The 19,568-nt window shown below is 46.0% G+C and overlaps 1 protein-coding gene across 2 annotated transcripts in view; it reads left to right on the top strand.

Annotated features, from left to right (window-relative positions):
- Window positions 1-220: 220 nt before the first annotated feature.
- Window positions 221-19,568, top strand: part of LOC134957822 (flavin-containing monooxygenase 3-like) — a 158,197-nt gene continuing 138,849 nt past the window's right edge. Inside the window, exon 1 of one of the 2 annotated variants that reach the window (XM_063940011.1) lies at window positions 221-327. The gene's annotated coding sequence lies outside the window, so the exon portion shown is untranslated. Of the gene's footprint in view, window positions 328-1,539; window positions 1,639-19,568 lie in introns of those variants that run through there. The other variant, XM_063940014.1, reaches the window with a different exon arrangement.

Genomic DNA, 19,568 nt, shown 5'->3' with positions numbered 1-19,568 from the left:
TGGGATTTAGCTGTAATAACCTACCCTGGCTGCACCACCTATAGTAGTTAAGCTTATATGAAGGTGAAGCATAAAATAAAGGTAATTATCTAGTTATTTTAAGAAAAATACCAATGTGGGAAGATTGCTTTAAAACTATCATTGCTGGTTTGTAGATCTGTTCTCTTAATACAGGGAGGAGCCTGCGTTTTGTTCCTCTTTCTTAACACAGTGTATGAAGAAAATCTTGGAACATTTTGGACTATTTAACTAGTAGTAGATAAATGTCCTGTCGCTGTGATATTAAGCAAAACAGAAAGACAAAACTGCAAACAACATCAGCAAAAAGTAAGTAACACAGACAGCAAACACAAGAAAGGAAGCAAGACTGCAATCTTCCAGTAATTATTTGTTTATTACTTTACCAGTACAAAGTAGCCATCATTTGTTTAGAAGTACAGGTTGAGTATCCCATATCCAAATATTCCGAAATACGGAATATTCCGAAATACGGACTTTTTTGAGTGAGAGTGAGATAGTGAAACCTTTGTTTTTTGATGACTCTATGTACACAAACTTTGTTTAATACACAAAGTTATTAAAAATATTGTATTAAATGACCTTTAGACTGTGTGTATAAGGTGTATATGAAACATAAATGAATTGTGTGAATGTACACACACTGTTTAATGCACAAAGTTATAAAAAATAGGGTCTAAAATTACCTTCAGGCTGTGTGTATAAGGTGTATATGTAACATACATGCATTCTGTGCTTATATTTAGGTCCCATCACCATGATATCTCATTATGGTATGCAATTATTCCAAAATACGGAAAAATCCGATATCCAAAATACCTCTGGTCCCAAGCATTTTGGATAAGGGAGACTCAACCTGTAAAACTAGAATATATTATATAGGACATTTTGAATAATCTGTTTAATAATAATCCTAGAATATGATGACTCTGCTTTATTAAAAACTGCTTTTGTATTAAATTTAGCTATTATAATACATAATTGAAAGGTGTGCTAGGTGCGGTTAGTTGATTTTTTTTTGTTTACAGGAAAAAACATGTCTAAAAACTTAGATTGTATCTAGCAACATGTTTTTTTGTACACTCTTCTACTCTATCCTCTGTTATTTACTCACAATACAGTTTCTACAAGGTATGATAGAATAAAAATAATACGGAAACAATCATATATACTGTATGTTATGAAGAATGTTTGAATCTTACTGTATGTATGCAATTAGTTTTATAAACAAGTATGGGATAGAATGCAACTACAGTATGTATTCTGTATACTGCATTCTGTTTTCTTTATATTACAGAAGATTGAGCTGTTCCCAGGTACCTACGAGGAGATAAGAATCAAATGTGAGAGGAAAGGGTTAATGTTAAGTACTGTACATACAACTCCCGAGGACCGCATTTATTCTCTCTCTTGGGAACACGTGATAATGTTGGCATAACAACCTACTGTTGTACACAGAGCCATTATTTTGTAAATGGAAGTTTATATTTACATGCGATTAATTTGGGGATCATTATTCTGCTATTCATGGACATCTGGTGCAAATATTTGACTGAATAATTGTTGTATTACAGCAATTCCACTTAGAAGTTTCTTTCTTCTTTAAATAGTAAGATACAGGTAAGTGTCTTTTAAGCATGAATCTGAGCCACTGTTATCAGATATCTTTTCACAATTCATTTTTTGAATGCAAACAATAATGTCAAAGGGTCACTGCTCTAAGCATGCCATGTGATGGCAGAGGGTGATGTTACAAGGCACATCAAACAATATTTGATTAAAGGGGCAATCACTTACACGGCAAAACCATGGCTTGTAAGTGATTGTCTCTTTAAAAAAAAGTATGAGATCGGCCGACATCTCGCACCTCTGGCGATCTTGGGATTCACAACATCAGGCCCCATGTCTGTCTGTCTCTTTTCATGTCTCTCTTTCTCTCTCTCTCTCTCTTTGTCTTTTCATGTGTCTCTCTCCGGGGGGTAAATTTACTAAGAATCGTATTTTCCAGTTTGAGGTCAAAGTTCAATCACAAATGACATCGAAAGTGTAAATATGCAACTTTTTGAATTGATTACGACTAATTTACTAAGCTGCCGTATTCTGCATTTTCGTTTTTTTCCGATGTCGATGTCATTCGTTTTTCAGCGGTTGACCGAAAGTGACCTCACCGCTGACCACAAAGTTCCCACCATTGGTTACAATGGAGCGCATAGGCGCTACATTGTAACACTGCCGTGTGCCGCCTGTCATACAGTACAGGAGCACACAGCCGATCAGGAGGATGCCACAACGTGGCGTTCCCTGATTGGCTAATGGAACCCACTTAGACATCAGTCAGAGGGGGTTTCTGGCATTCGGGGAAAGGGGTCCCATGTGAAAACATGGGTCCACTTTCAGTTCGTGGTCGGGTGTCCCGTTTTTTTTTTTTTACAAGTACGTGGATTACAAATGGATTATCCGAGGAGCCCTCTATACTGGATTTGGTGAGTAGGATTTTTTCAACAGGTACACCATGGATTCTACTGGAGAAGAGGACCGACCCTCGTGTGAACATAAGGTAAGTATGTGTATATGGTGGTGTGTATGTATGCATTAAAGTTATACTTTCAAGGTGTGTGTGTAATGTCTTTATTGGGGTATTTTTTTAGTAGTAGTACTACAGGTACCAGCGGGCCCGGTTTTCCGCCGCATGCTGGTACTTGTGGTTCTCCAAGTACCAGCTTGCGGGGGAGGCTTGCTGGGACTTGTAGTACTGCTACTAAAAACAATATTCATTACTTTCAACAAAGGCTATCAGCCCCCCATCCGCAGCCCATTGGATGGGGGGGACAGCCTCGGGCTTCACCCCTGGCCCTTGGGTGGCTGGGGGGGACCCCTTGATTGAAGGGGTCCCCACTCCCCCAGGGTACCCCGGCCAGGGGTGACTAGTTGGATATTTGATGCCACGGCCGCAAGGCACTGTATAAAAGTGACCCCCGGCTGTGGCATTATCTGTCCAGCTAGTGGAGCCCGGTGCTGGTTTCAAAAATACGGGGGACCACTACGCTTTTTGTCCCCCGTATTTTTGGAACCAGGACCAGGCGCAGAGCCCGGTGCTGGTTGCTTAAATATGGGGGAACCCCTGTCAATTTTTTTCCCATATTTTTGCAACCAGGGCCGGCTCAAAGAGCCCGAGGCTGGTTTGGTTTAGGAGGGGGGACCCCACGCATTTTTTTTTTTTTTTGAAAAATTATAACATTTCCCACCCCTTCCCACTGAAAAACATGCACGGATCTCATGGATCCGTGCATGCCTATACAAACACGGGATAAAAAAGCAGGTCTGTTTTTTTTTAGCACTTTTTCACGATTTGTATTTTAGCACGGCAGTGTTTGGCTATTGTCGGCAGTGTTTGTGTTTTGCACTTTTTAGTAAATTCACGATTTCTACCAAATTGCAGGCGTATTTGACCGATGGTGTATTGATTCGAGATTTTTTCCTAGGACTTCCAAAATATTACGAATGCCCTCATCACTGCCGTGATTTTTGCTTAGTAAATTACCGAGATGACACTTTGAAGAAAAAACGGCATCTCGGTCAAAATCGGGACCTTAGTAAATATACCCCCATGTCTCTCTTCAAGTCTCTCCCTCTCTCTTTCTCTTTTCATCTCTCTCTGTTTTCATGTCTCTCTTTTCATGTCTTTCTCTTCATGTCTCTCCCTGGGGTATAGTTACTAAAACTCAGAGTTTGACCGATTTGTGTTTTTTTTTTTCAAAGTGGCAACATGGGAATTTCCTAAGCACAAATCTTGACAGTGTTTGGGCTATTCGTAATGGTTTTGACGGCAAAGTTCAAAAATACAAATTAATAGACCATTGGTCAAACGCGGCTGTTATTTCATACAACAAGGGTATTCACTATTCATTCGTATTTGGGTGTTAGTCTCTGAATGCGCAATTGCGGGTGTATTTTTTTGCGAATCATTAAAAAAAAGCAGCAAAAAAATAGACCTGCTTTTTCCAGACGAGTTTGGATAATCATGCACGGATCAGTGAGATCTGTGCATGGTTATCTATGGGAAAGGGTCTTTTTATTGTAAAAATTGAAAAAAAAATTGCGTGAGGTCGCCCCTCCTAAACATAACCAGCCTCGGGCTCTTTGAGCCGGTCCTGATTGTAAAAATACAGGGAAAAAACTGACAGGGGTTCCCCCATATTTAAACAACCAGCACCGGGCTCTGCGCCTGGTCCTGGTGCCAAAAATACTGGGGACAAAAAACGTAGGGGTCCCCCATATTTTTTACACCAGCACCGGGCTCCACTAGTTAGAGAGATAATGCCACAGCTGGGGGACACTTTTATATTGGTCCCTGCGGCCCTGGCATTAAATCCCCAACTAGTCACCCTTGCCCGGGTTACCCTGGAGGAGTGGGGACCCCTTAAATCAAGGGGTCCCCCCCCTCCAGCCACCCAAGGACCAGGGGTGAAGCCCGAGGCTGCCCCCCATCTGTGGGCGGTGGATGGGAGGCTGATAGCCTTTTGTGTAAATAGAATATTGGTTTTTGTAGCAGAACTACAAGTCCCAGCAAGCCTCCCCCGTAAGGTGGTACTTGGAGAACCACAAGTACCAGCATGCAGGGGGAAAACGGGCACGCTGGTACCTGTAGTTCTATTACAAAAAAAATACCCAAATAAAAACAAAACACACACACCTTGAAAGTAAAATTTTATTAAACATACATGCACACTTACTTACATACATACATACTTACCTATGTTGACACGAAGCACTCGGTCCTCTTGTCCAGGAGAATCCCAGGGTACCTGTAAATAAAATTATACTTACAAAGAATCCGGGGAAAATCGGTCCTCTTCTTATAAGTTATAATCCACGGACGAAAAACCTGATCCACGCAATGAAAGGGGTCCCATATTTACACATGGAACCCCTTTCCCCGTCTGGTGGGACCCCCCGTGACTCCTGTCAAAGAAGGTCCCTTCAGCCAATCAGGGAGCGCCATGTCATGGCACTCTCCTGATTGGCTGTGCGCTCCTGAACTGTCACTCTCTCCTGTCACCCTCTCTCCCTGTCATTCACTACCAAGCTACATATTATGATCTTGAGGAGCATATTTTTGCACCTGGACCACCACTCACAAGTTATCTTGTGCATAATTGTGAACATCTTTCTGGGCATTACATTTATGTATGGGCACTTTATTGTGTGTTACTGCTTCCAATGGCAACTAAATAGTGTTTTACTAAATAGATTTTTTTAGGACATTATTGCTATTGTTGTGCACCTTACTGAGTATTATTGGTACTGGTGATTACTGAGCTTTTCTAGGCATTTCCGCTATTGCTGGGCATTACTGGGATCAGGCCCGGCACTACCCACTCAGCAAAGGGATGCAGTGTAGGGAGGCGCTTAGAGATGAGCGCCTGAAATTTTTCGGGTTTTGTGTTTTGGTTTTGGGTTCGGTTCCGCGGCCGTGTTTTGGGTTCGAACGCGTTTTGGCAAAACCTCACCGAATTATTTTTGTCGGATTCGGGTGTGTTTTGGATTCGGGTGTTTTTTTCCAAAAACACTAAAAAACAGCTTAAATCATAGAATTTGGGGGTCATTTTGATCCCAAAGTATTATTAACCTCAAAAACCATAATTTACACTCATTTTCAGTCTATTCTGAATACCTCACACCTCACAATATTATTTTTAGTCCTAAAATTTGCACCGAGGTCGCTGTGTGAGTAAGATAAGCGACCCTAGTGGCCGACACAAACACCGGGCCCATCTAGGAGTGGCACTGCAGTGTCACGCAGGATGTCCCTTCCAAAAAACCCTCCCCAAACAGCACATGACGCAAAGAAAAAAAGAGGCGCAATGAGGTAGCTGTGTGAGTAAGATTAGCGACCCTAGTGGCCGACACAAACACCGGGCCCATCTAGGAGTGGCACTGCAGTGTCACGCAGGATGGCCCTTCCAAAAAACCCTCCCCAAACAGCACATGACGCAAAGAAAAAAAGAGGCGCAATGAGGTAGCTGACTGTGTGAGTAAGATTAGCGACCCTAGTGGCCGACACAAACACCGGGCACATCTAGGAGTGGCACTGCAGTGTCACGCAGGATGTCCCTTCCAAAAAACCCTCCCCAAACAGCACATGACGCAAAGAAAAAAAGAGGCGCAATGAGGTAGCTGTGTGAGTAAGATTAGCGACCCTAGTGGCCGACACAAACACCGGGCACATCTAGGAGTGGCACTGCAGTGTCACGCAGGATGTCCCTTCCAAAAAACCCTCCCCAAACAGCACATGACGCAAAGAAAAAAAGAGGCGCAATGAGGTAGCTGTGTGAGTAAGATTAGCGACCCTAGTGGCCGACACAAACACCGGGCCCATCTAGGAGTGGCACTGCAGTGTCACGCAGGATGTCCCTTCCAAAAAACCCTCCCCAATCAGCACATGATGCAAAGAAAAAGAAAAGAAAAAAGAGGTGCAAGATGGAATTATCCTTGGGCCCTCCCACCCACCCTTATGTTGTATAAACAAAACAGGACATGCACACTTTAACCAACCCATCATTTCAGTGACAGGGTCTGCCACACGACTGTGACTGATATGACGGGTTGGTTTGGACCCCCCCCAAAAAAGAAGCAATTAATCTCTCCTTGCACAAACTGGCTCTACAGAGGCAAGATGTCCACCTCATCTTCACCCTCCGATATATCACCGTGTACATCCCCCTCCTCACAGATTATCAATTCGTCCCCACTGGAATCCACCATCTCAGCTCCCTGTGTACTTTGTGGAGGCAATTGCTGCTGGTCAATGTCTCCGCGGAGGAATTGATTATAATTCATTTTAATGAACATCATCTTCTCCACATTTTCTGGATGTAACCTCGTACGCCGATTGCTGACAAGGTGAGCGGCGGCACTAAACACTCTTTCGGAGTACACACTTGTGGGAGGGCAACTTAGGTAGAATAAAGCCAGTTTGTGCAAGGGCCTCCAAATTGCCTCTTTTTCCTGCCAGTATAAGTACGGACTGTGTGACGTGCCTACTTGGATGCGGTCACTCATATAATCCTCCACCATTCTATCAATGTTGAGAGAATCATATGCAGTGACAGTAGACGACATGTCCGTAATCGTTGTCAGGTCCTTCAGTCCGGACCAGATGTCAGCATCAGCAGTCGCTCCAGACTGCCCTGCATCACCGCCAGCGGATGGGCTCGGAATTCTGAGCCTTTTCCTCGCACCCCCAGTTGCGGGAGAATGTGAAGGAGGAGATGTTGACAGGTCGCGTTCCGCTTGACTTGACAATTTTGTCACCAGCAGGTCTTTCAACCCCAGCAGACCTGTGTCTGCCGGAAAGAGAGATCCAAGGTAGGCTTTAAATCTAGGATCGAGCACGGTGGCCAAAATGTAGTGCTCTGATTTCAACAGATTGACCACCCGTGAATCCTTGTTAAGCGAATTAAGGGCTGCATCCACAAGTCCCACATGCCTAGCGGAATCGCTCCGTGTTAGCTCCTCCTTCAATGCCTCCAGCTTCTTCTGCAAAAGCCTGATGAGGGGAATGACCTGACTCAGGCTGGCAGTGTCTGAACTGACTTCACGTGTGGCAAGTTCAAAGGGCATCAGAACCTTGCACAACGTTGAAATCATTCTCCACTGCACTTGAGACAGGTGCATTCCACCTACTATATCGTGCTCAATTGTATAGGCTTGAATGGCCTTTTGCTGCTCCTCCAACCTCTGAAGCATATAGAGGGTTGAATTCCACCTCGTTACCACTTCTTGCTTCAGATGATGGCAGGGCAGGTTCAGTAGTTTTTGGTGGTGCTCCAGTTTTCTGTACGTGGTGCCTGTACGCCGAAAGTGTCCCGCAATTCTTCTGGCCACCGACAGCATCTCTTGCACGCCCCTGTCGTTTTTTAAAAAATTCTGCACCACCAAATTCAAGGTATGTGCAAAACATGGGACGTGCTGGAATTGGCCCAGATTTAATGCACACACAATATTGCTGGCGTTGTCCGATGCCACAAATCCACAGGAGAGTCCAATTGGGGTAAGCCATTCCGCGATGATCTTCCTCAGTTGCCGTAAGAGGTTTTCAGCTGTGTGCGTATTCTGGAAAGCGGTGATACAAAGCGTAGCCTGCCTAGGAAAGAGTTGGCGTTTGCGAGATGCTGCTACTGGTGCCGCCGCTGCTGTTCTTGCGGCGGGAGTCCATACATCTACCCAGTGGGCTGTCACAGTCATATAGTCCTGACCCTGCCCTGCTCCACTTGTCCACATGTCCGTGGTTAAGTGGACATTGGGTACAGCTGCATTTTTTAGGACACTGGTGACTCTTTTTCTGAGGTCTGTGTACATTTTCGGTATCGCCTGCCTAGAGAAATGGAACCTAGATGGTATTTGGTACCGGGGACACAGTACCTCCAACAAGTCTCTAGTTGGCTCTGCAGTAATGATGGATACCGGAACCACGTTTCTCACCACCCAGGATGCCAAGGCCTCAGTTATCCGCTTTGCAGTAGGATGACTGCTGTGATATTTCATCTTCCTCGCAAAGGACTGTTGAACAGTCAATTGCTTACTGGAAGTAGTACAAGTGGGCTTACGACTTCCCCTCTGGGATGACCATCGACTCCCAGCGGCAACAACAGCAGCGCCAGCAGCAGTAGGCGTTACACGCAAGGATGCATCGGAGGAATCCCAGGCAGGAGAGGACTCGTCAGACTTGCCAGTGACATGGCCTGCAGGACTATTGGCATTCCTGGGGAAGGAGGAAATTGACACTGAGGGAGTTGGTGGGGTGGTTTGCGTGAGCTTGGTTACAAGAGGAAGGGATTTACTGGTCAGTGGACTGCTTCCGCTGTCACCCAAAGTTTTTGAACTTGTCACTGACTTATTATGAATGCGCTGCAGGTGACGTATAAGGGAGGATGTTCCGAGGTGGTTAACGTCCTTACCCCTACTTATTACAGCTTGACAAAGGGAACACACGGCTTGACACCTGTTGTCCGCATTTCTGGTGAAATACCTCCACACCGAAGAGCTGATTTTTTTGGTATTTTCACCTGGCATGTCAACGGCCATATTCCTCCCACGGACAACAGGTGTCTCCCCGGGTGCCTGACTTAAACAAACCACCTCACCATCAGAATCCTCCTGGTCAATTTCCTCCCCAGCGCCAGCAACACCCATATCCTCCTCATCCTGGTGTACTTCAACACTGACATCTTCAATCTGACTATCAGGAACTGGACTGCGGGTGCTCCTTCCAGCACTTGCAGGGGGCGTGCAAATGGTGGAAGGCGCATGCTCTTCACGTCCAGTGTTGGGAAGGTCAGGCATCGCAACCGACACAATTGGACTCTCCTTGTGGATTTGGGATTTCAAAGAACGCACAGTTCTTTGCGGTGCTTTTGCCAGCTTGAGTCTTTTCAGTTTTCTAGCGAGAGGCTGAGTGCTTCCATCCTCATGTGAAGCTGAACCACTAGCCATGAACATAGGCCAGGGCCTCAGCCGTTCCTTGCCACTCCGTGTGGTAAATGGCATATTGGCAAGTTTACGCTTCTCCTCCGACAATTTTATTTTAGGTTTTGGAGTCCTTTTTTTTCTGATATTTGGTGTTTTGGATTTGACATGCTCTGTACTATGACATTGGGCATCGGCCTTGGCAGACGACGTTGCTGGCATTTCATCGTCTCGGCCATGACTAGTGGCAGCAGCTTCAGCACGAGGTGGAAGTGGATCTTGATCTTTCCCTAATTTTGGAACCTCAACTTTTTTGTTCTCCATATTTTATAGGCAGAACTAAAAGGCACCTCAGGTAAACAATGGAGATGGATGGATTGGATACTAGTATACAATTATGGACGGACTGCCACGGTTAGGTGGTATAAAAAAACCACGGTTAGGTGGTATATAATACAATTATGGATGGACGGACTGCCTGCCGAGTGCCGACACAGAGGTAGCCACAGCCGTGAACTACCGCACTGTACACTGGTTGATAAAGAGATAGTAGTATACTCGTAACAACTAGTATGACGACGGTATAAAGAATGAAAAAAAAACCACGGTTAGGTGGTATATATTATAATACAATTATGGTTGGACGGACTGCCTGCCGAGTGCCGACACAGAGGTAGCCACAGCCGTGAACTACCGCACTGTACACTGGTTGATAAAGAGATAGTAGTATACTCGTAACAACTAGTATGACGACGGTATAAAGAATGAAAAAAAAACCACGGTTAGGTGGTATATATTATAATACAATTATGGATGGACGGACTGCCTGCCGAGTGCCGACACAGAGGTAGCCACAGCCGTGAACTACCGCACTGTACACTGGTTGATAAAGAGATAGTAGTATACTCGTAACAACTAGTATGACGACGGTATAAAGAATGAAAAAAAAAACACGGTTAGGTGGTATATATTATAATACAATTATGGTTGGACGGACTGCCTGCCGAGTGCCGACACAGAGGTAGCCACAGCCGTGAACTACCGCACTGTACACTGGTTGATAAAGAGATAGTAGTATACTCGTAACAACTAGTATGACGACGGTATAAAGAATGAAAAAAAAACCACGGTTAGGTGGTATATAATACAATTATGGTTGGACGGACTGCCTGCCGAGTGCCGACACAGAGGTAGCCACAGCCGTGAACTACCGCACTGTACACTGGTTGATAAAGAGATAGTAGTATACTCGTAACAACTAGTATGACGACGGTATAAAGAATGAAAAAAAAACCACGGTTAGGTGGTATATATTATAATACAATTATGGTTGGACGGACTGCCTGCCGAGTGCCGACACAGAGGTAGCCACAGCCGTGAACTACCGCACTGTACACTGGTTGATAAAGAGATAGTAGTATACTCGTAACAACTAGTATGACGACGGTATAAAGAATGAAAAAAAAACCACGGTTAGGTGGTATATATTATAATACAATTATGGATGGACGGACTGCCTGCCGAGTGCCGACACAGAGGTAGCCACAGCCGTGAACTACCGCACTGTACACTGGTTGATAAAGAGATAGTAGTATACTCGTAACAACTAGTATGACGACGGTATAAAGAATGAAAAAAAAACCACGGTTAGGTGGTATATAATACAATTATGGTTGGACGGACTGCCTGCCGAGTGCCGACACAGAGGTAGCCACAGCCGTGAACTACCGCACTGTACACTGGTTGATAAAGAGATAGTAGTATACTCGTAACAACTAGTATGACGACGGTATAAAGAATGAAAAAAAAACCACGGTTAGGTGGTATATATTATAATACAATTATGGATGGACGGACTGCCTGCCGAGTGCCGACACAGAGGTAGCCACAGCCGTGAACTACCGCACTGTACTGTGTCTGCTGCTAATATAGACTGGTTGATAAAGAGATAGTATACAATACTACTAATATACTGGTGGTCAGGCACTGGTCACCACTAGTCACACTGGCAGTGGCACTCCTGCAGCAAAAGTGTGCACTGTTTAATTTTAATATAATATTATTTATCATGTACTCCTGGCTCCTGCTATAACAACCTGCAGTGCTCCCCAGTCTCCCCCACAATTATAAGCTTTATATACAATACATTGATGTGCAGCACACTGGGCTGAGCAGTGCACACAGACTGAGTCACTGTGTGACTGTGTATCGTTTTTTTCAGGCAGAGAACGGATATATTAAATAAAACAAACAACTGCACTGTCTCTGGTGGTCACTGGTCACTGTGGTCGTCAGTCACTAAACTCTGTCTGCACTCTCTTCTAATCTACAGTATCACAGCAATCTCTCTCTCTCTCTCTCTCTCTTCTAAATCTAATCTAAATGGAGAGGACGCCAGCCACGTCCTCTCCCTATCAATCTCAATGCACGTGTGAAAATGGCGGCGACGCGCGGCTCCTTATATAGAATCCGAGCCTCGCGAGAATCCGACAGCGTCATGATGACGTTCGGGCGCGCTCGGGTTAACCGAGCAAGGCGGGAAGATCCGAGTCGCTCGGACCCGTGAAAAAAAAAGTGAAGTTCGTGCGGGTTCGGATTCAAAGAAACCGAACCCGCTCATCTCTAGAGGCGCTGTGCTTGATAGGCGCTCTCCCTGCTCTGCATCCTTGTGCTGATGTCCCTGCTGCTGCTGCCGGCTGCCGCTGCGCTTGTCACACTACAGACACAGGCAGCGGTGCCAGCAGCTTGAAGAGTCCGCACCCCCTCTCCCTTCAGCAGTGTTGTGGATGGGAAAAGGGGGCAGGGCTAAATGACCTGAGGGGGCGAAGCTACAGAGGACCAGGCTGCTTTGTGTGAAGAGGGAGTGGATGCTGCTCCTGATGACCTGACAGACTTAGGTGAGTGGAGGGAAAGAGAGAGTGAGTGAGAGAGAGTAAGTGTGTGTGTGTGTGGGGGGGTGAGGGTGAGGAATTATGGATCTACTATTGGATGTATTATGTATAACTATTACTAGGGGCACTATATTTCTAAGTGGCGCTACTACTGGGGACACTGTGTATAAGCAGCACAACTACATACCCTCCAACATTTTACACATAAAAATTGGTACAAATTTGAAAAAGGGGAGTGGTCACGTGTAAAGGGGGCGTGGTCACCCCACCTTTTCCTATACTTTCAGTGGAAGTTTGGAGAGCCAAAAACTGGTACAGACCATAAAAAAAAGGTACTGTACCTGCTAAAAAGGTACAGTTGGAGGGTATGCAACTACTGGGAGCACTGTGTATAAGTGGCACTACTCCTGGGGGCACTTTGTGTGTAAGCAATGCTATTACTGGAGGCACTACTACTGGGAGCGCTCCTACTGGGGGCACTATGCGTGTCAGCGGTGCTACTGCTGGGGACACTATGCGTGTCAGTGGCGCTACTATTAGAGGCACTATGTGTGTCAGTGGCGCTCCTACTGGGGGCACTATGCATGTCAGCAGCGCTCCTACTGGGGGCACTATGCATGTAATCGGCGCTATTACTGGGAGCACTATGCGTATTAGCGGCGCTGCTACTGTGGGCACTATGCGTGTAATCAGCGCTACTACTGCGGGCACTATGCGTATAAGCGGCACTGCTACTGGGAGAGCTATGCGTGTAATCGGCGCTACTACTGGGGGCACTATGCGTGTCATCGGTGCTAGAACTGGGGGCACTATGCGTATCATCGGCGCTACTACTGGGGGCACTATGCGTATGAGCGGTGCTACTACTGGGGGCACTATGCGTGTAATCGGCGCTACTACTGGGGGCACTATGCGTATAAGCGGTGCTACTACTGGGGACACTATGCGTGTCATCGGCGCTAGTACTGGGGTCACTATGCATATAAGCGGCGCTGCTACTGGGGGAATTATGCGTGTAATCAGTGCTACTACTGGAGGTACTATGTGTGTAATCGGTGCTACTACTGGGGGCACTATGCGTATAAGCGGCGCTACTGCGTGCGGTGTAATGTGAATAGGATTGTGCTACTGTGTGGAGTAATTTGAAATGGGGTAATATTGTGTGGCCACGCCCCATTCTTGTGAGACCACATACCTTTTTTTCGCTGCGTCCTGTCCCTCTGTAAAGTATGGGAGGGCACAAATTTATAATTTGCATGGGGGCCCAAACACCCTAGCACCGGCCCTGACTGGGATTTATCATTTTATCATTTATGAGAAATTATCATTGGTATGTTATATCTTGGTCACTGGTATATGACAAGTTAATGGAAATGAAAGCACATTAGATCTTGCTGGTCATTTTCCCTAGTATATTAGATTTTGTTTACAGCATGCAAAATTGTACTTTTGGGAATTTTCTTGTTTTTGATAAAAGTCTCAACGGAAATTGCCCTGCCACATATGGTATGCTCTGTGGTATAGTTAAGATATGCAGAAATGTGGTTTCATTCTTTGTCAAACCTATCCTATCTGATCAGCCAAATGTGTATCTTTAATATTTTCTTTTGTTCTTCATATGTAGCTAGACCCATTTATTTCAGGTAACTAAAGCTTGCTGTATACTGCATGACAATCTTGCAAACCAGCCAACAAAATGACTGATTTGAATGATTATACTTCAATGTATTAACCTGAACAATAATACTTCCCAGCCTAAAAAAATGGCCGAAAAATGGTCTGGTCTGGATTGATTGGTTTGGTTATCAAACCTGCTCTTTCTAGCCGACCATCCTTCAGCCAACTTAAGGTTGTAAATGGATATGGGATGTAGTCAGAATGTCAAAATTCATATTGTTGGCACAACAATGTCAACAGGTATCATGTCAATATGTTGGAAATGGTGAGATTTTACATGTCCTCATACGCAGAATTTTGAAATGTCGAAATTCTACACAGACCAGCAGTGAACGGTTAGGGTTAGGCTGCAGCAGGGGAGGTTAGGGTTTTGCACTAGGGGAAGGGTAAGGATTAGATTACAAGAGGGGATGTTAGAGTTAGGTACCAGGGTCAGGGTTAGTGGTGAGCCATAAACAGGGCCGCCATCAATTGGGTGCCCTGTGTACACTTGTCCTGGGCCCGGCCACTCTAACAGAGAGTGGAGGGCCCATGCTGCTCATACATCCCGCCGTCGCTATTCCCGGTGGCGGATACCAGCGGTGGGACTGACTGCGGCTGCCAAAGATGTCACCGGCGGGCTGCTCCCGTCCGCCCGCAGCCACAGATCTGCGCCGCCCGCCACTGATTATAATAGGCAAGCTGCAGCTTGCTATTTGTTAAAGTTGGAGCCGGATGCGGCGCAGCATGACGTTATGACGTCTTGCCGCGCCAGTCAGTGAAGAGAAGAGGAGCCGCCGCTCAGGATAGGAGCAGCAGACACAGACAGAGTAGGAGAGAGGACGCTCAGGAGGACGGATTTGTAAGTTTGTAATGTATGTGTTTGTGACTTTGTGTGTTTGTTGTGAGTCTGAGACGGGGGCCCAGGGCTGGCTGTCATACAAAGGAAAGGACTGGAGGAGGACACACAGGGCCTCTATGACGCACTGGCATACATACTCTATACTCAAACTCCTCCACTGATGTCTGATCACAATTTTATAAACATTGCTTTCACTTTATAGAAGGTCAAAGGTGCACAACTCACCATAATACGGTGTCAGGGGCATTACTGTGTGGGGCATAATATGGTGACGGGCATTAGTGTGGGGACTTAATATGGTGCAAGGGGTCAGGGGTGTATCTAGGGGTCCAAGCACCCCTGGCAAAGTCAAGGGCAGCCCCCCCCCCCCCCCCCCACACACACACACACACACATACTCATATTTGAAATAAGGGAGGCGTGTCAAAAAAGGAATGTGGCCTTGTGGGGAAGGGGCGTGGCCACACAATAGTACTTCCAATTCAAATGATGCCACACAGTATCACATTGCGGCACACAGTAGTGTCTCTGTCTTATTCACGTTACCCCACACAGTCATACCACTATAGAAAACACAGTCTATTAAGGGCATATGGGGAATGCAAATAGAAAATGGAAATGTGGACCAGTGCTAATAAATATATTCCTAATTTTATATGGGGAATGCGGTCAAACCACATTTGCCATTAGTATATATGATTCTGTCCATATGCACACACATATACACTTACAGTCACACACAAAACACATACATATGATATACAGTACAGTCACACATGCAGTATATACAAATACAGTCACATACATACTGTACATAGTTACACACTTATTCACATACATAGTCACACACTAAAACACACATAAATACAGTAGATACTTATACACACACAAACATACATACATAGTCACACACATACATAAATTCAGTCACAGATACACATACCGACAGATTATATAGTGACCCCCCACCCCCCACATTACAGACAGGGTAAGGTGACTGCATGTACTTTAGTAGCTCATTGTCCTCTCTCCCTCTCCTCTATGCTGCTGGCCTGCCTGGCAGTGAGTACCGTTCTTCCACGCCATCCACGGCCCTATATATATTAGAGAGAAGCGGGTTCGGATCCCTGAGATCCGAACCCTACCGAACCTCCCTACCCGAGTCTGGATTCGAGTCAGGCTCGGGTTTACTCGCCTGACTCGGAAACCAGAACGAGGCAAAACGTCATCATCCCGCTGTTGAATTCTCGCGGGATTTGGATTCCATATAAGGAGCCGCGCGTCCCCGCCATTTTCACTCCGGCATTGGAGAGTGTACAGAGAGAATGTGTCTCCGTTCTCTCAGTGTCCTCAGTGTTTGTGTCTTGTGCTGCATCTGTCCAGTCACAGTGGTTGTGTTCTCTTGCTGCCATATTTCCAGTGCTGCTGTATAGGATGCTGTGTTGTGCTGCATCAGTTCAGTGGTGGTGTACTGTGCTGCATCAGTCCAGTCACAGTGGTGGTGTCCTCTGCTGCCAAATGTCCAGTGCTGCTGTATAGGGTGCTGTATTAGTGTTAGTCCATTGGTAGTGTTCTGTGCATCAGCCATCAGTCATTCCAGTGACCAGTCACAGTGGTATCCTCTGCTGTCATATGTCAAGTGCTGCTGTATAATAATAACAAGTCCCTTACAGTGTTGCTGTGTTGTCCTGCATCAGGCCAGTGGTAGTGTCCTGTGCATCAGCCATCAGTCATTCCAGTGACCAGTCACAGTGGTATCCTCTGCTGCCATATATCCAGTGCTCCTGTGCCACGTACTGTGTTATATAACTCCAGAAAAATAATGAAAAACAAAAATTTGGAGGATAAAATAGGGAAAGATCAAGAACCACTTTCTCCTAGTGCTGAAGCTGCTGCCACTAGCCATGACATAGACGATGAAATGCCATCAACGTCATCTGCCAAGGCCGATGCCCAATGTGATAGTAGAGGGCATGTAAAATCCAAAAAGCCAAAGTTTAGTAAAAAGACCCCAAAAAATAAATTGAAATGGTCTGAGGAGAAACGTAAACTTGCCAATATGCCATTTTACGGCACGGAGTGGCAAGGAACGGCCAAGGCCCTGGTCTATGTTCATGACTAGTGGTTTAGCTTCACATGATGATGGAAGCCCTCATCCTCCCACTAGAAAAATTAAAAGAGTTAAGCTGGATAAAGCACAGAAAAGAACTGTGCGTTCTGAGATGGTATCACAAATTCCCAAGGAGAGTCCAAGTGTGTTGGCGGTTGCGATGTCTGACCTTCCCAACACTGGATGGGAAGAGGTGGCTCCCTCCACCATTTGAACGCCAACTGCAAGTGCTGGAAGGAGCACCCACAGTCCAGTTTCTGATATTCAAATTGAAGATGTCACTGTTGAAGTACACCAGAATGAGGATATGGGTGTTGCTGGCGCTGAGGAGGAAGTTGATGATGAGGATTCTGATGGTGATGTGGTTTGTTTAAATGAGGCACCGGGGGAGACACCTGTTGTCCATGGGATGAAGAAGCCCATTGTGATGCCTGGGCAAAATACAAAAAAAGCCACCTCTTTGGTGTGGAATTATTTCTCCGCAATCTAAACAACAGGTGTCAAGCCGTGTGTTGCCTCTGTCAATCTGTAATTAGTAGGGGTAAGGATGTTAACCACCTAGGAACTTCCTTCCTTATACGTCACCTGCAGCGCATTCATCAGAAGTCAGTTCAAGTTGTGAAACTTTGGATAAGAGTGTAAGCAGTCCACTGACACCTTAATCCCTTCTTCCTGTTGTATCCAAGCTCCTGCAAGCTCAGCCAAGAATGTCAGTAGTCCTGCAGGCCATGTCCCTGGCAAGACTGACGAGTCCTCTTCTAAATGTGATTCCTCGGGAGGATCCTTGAGTGGTACACCTACTGCTGCTGTTGCTGCTGCCGCTGCTGTTGTTGCTGCTGGGAGGAGGGGAAGTTGGAAGACCACTTGTACTACTTCATCTAAGCAATTGACTGTCCAACAGTCTTTTGTGAGGAAGATGAAATATCACAGCAGTCATCCTGTTGCAAAGCAGATAACTGAGGCCTTGACACTTATCTTGGTGTTAGACGTGAGTCCAGTATCCGTCATTAGTGCAGTGGGATTTAGACAATTGATGGAGGTATTGTGTCCCCGGTACCAAATCCCATCTAGGTTCCACTTCACTAGGCAGGCGATACAGAGAATGTACAGAGGCGTCAGAAAAAGTGTCGCCAGTGTCCTAAAAAATGCAGTTGTATCCAGTGTCCACTTAACCACGGACATGTGGACAAGTGGAACAGCACAGACTAAGGATTATATGACTGTGGCAGCCCACTGGGTAGATGTATTGCCTCCCGCTGCAAGAACAGCAGCGGCGGCACCAGTAGCAGCATCTCGCAAATCCAAACTCGTTTCTAGGCAGGCTCTGCTGTGTATCACTGCTTTCCATAAGAGGCACACCGCTGATAACCTCTTACGGAAACTGAGGGACATCATCGCACAATGGCTTACCCCACTTAGGCTCTCCTGGGGATTTGTGATATCGGACAACGCCACCAATATTGTGCGTGCATTACAACTGGGGCAAATTCCAGCACATCCCAGGTTATGCACATACAATTAATTTGGTGGTGCAGATTTTTTTTTTAAATGACAGGGGTGTAAAGGAGATGCTGTCGGTGGCCTGAAAAATTGCGGGCCACTTTCGACATTCTGCCAATGCGTGCCGAAGACTGGAGCACCAGCAAACACTCCTGAACCTTCCCTGCCATCAACTGAAGCAAGAGGTGGTAACGAGGTGGACTTCAACACTCTATATGCTTCAGAGGATGGAGGAGCAGCAAAAGGCCATTAAAGCCTATACATCCACCTACGATATAGGCAAAGGAGGGGGAATGCACCCGACTCAAGCGCAGTGGAGAATGACTTCGGTCTTGTGCAAGGTTCTCCAACCCTTTGAACTTGCCACACGTGAAGTTAGTTCAGACACTGCCAGCTGGAGTCAGGTCATTCCCCTCATCAGGCTTTTGCAGAAGCAGCTGGAGAAATTGAAGGAGGAGCTAAGACGGAGCGATTCCGCAAAGTATGTGGTACTTGTGGATGGAGCCCTTCATTCTCTTTGCCAGGATTCAAGGGTGGTCAATCTGTTGAAATCAGAGCACTACATTTTGGCCACCGTGCTCGAGCCTAGGTTTAAAGCCTATGTTGTATCTCTCTTTCCAGCAGACACAAGTGTGCAGAGGTGCAAAGACCTGCTGGTTAGTAAATTGTCAACTCAAGCGGAATGTGACCCGTCAACAGCTCCTCCTTCAATTTCTCCCACCAACGGGACTGCACGGGAAAAAGATAAGATTTCCTAGCCCACCCACTGGCGGTGAAGCGGGGCAGGCAGGAGCGAAAGTTGACATCTGGTCTGAACTGAAGGACCTGCCAACGATTACTGACATGTCTACTGTCACTGCCTATGATTCTGTCACCATTGAAAGAATGGCGGAGGAATATATGAGTGACAGCATCCAAGTAGGCATGTCAGACATGGCAATAAAAAGAGGCATTTGGATGCCCTTGCACAAACTGGCTTTATTTTACCCAAGTTGCTCCTCCTCCAGTGTGTACTCCGAAGGAGTGGTTAGTGCAGCCGGTAAGCTAGTCAGCGATCGGCGTA

Source organism: Pseudophryne corroboree, chromosome 9 (assembly GCF_028390025.1).
Source record: "Pseudophryne corroboree isolate aPseCor3 chromosome 9, aPseCor3.hap2, whole genome shotgun sequence".
Taxonomy (NCBI): domain Eukaryota; kingdom Metazoa; phylum Chordata; class Amphibia; order Anura; family Myobatrachidae; genus Pseudophryne; species Pseudophryne corroboree.
The sequence above is the reverse complement of the archived record's forward strand: the minus strand, read 5'-3'. Positions and strand labels throughout refer to the sequence as shown.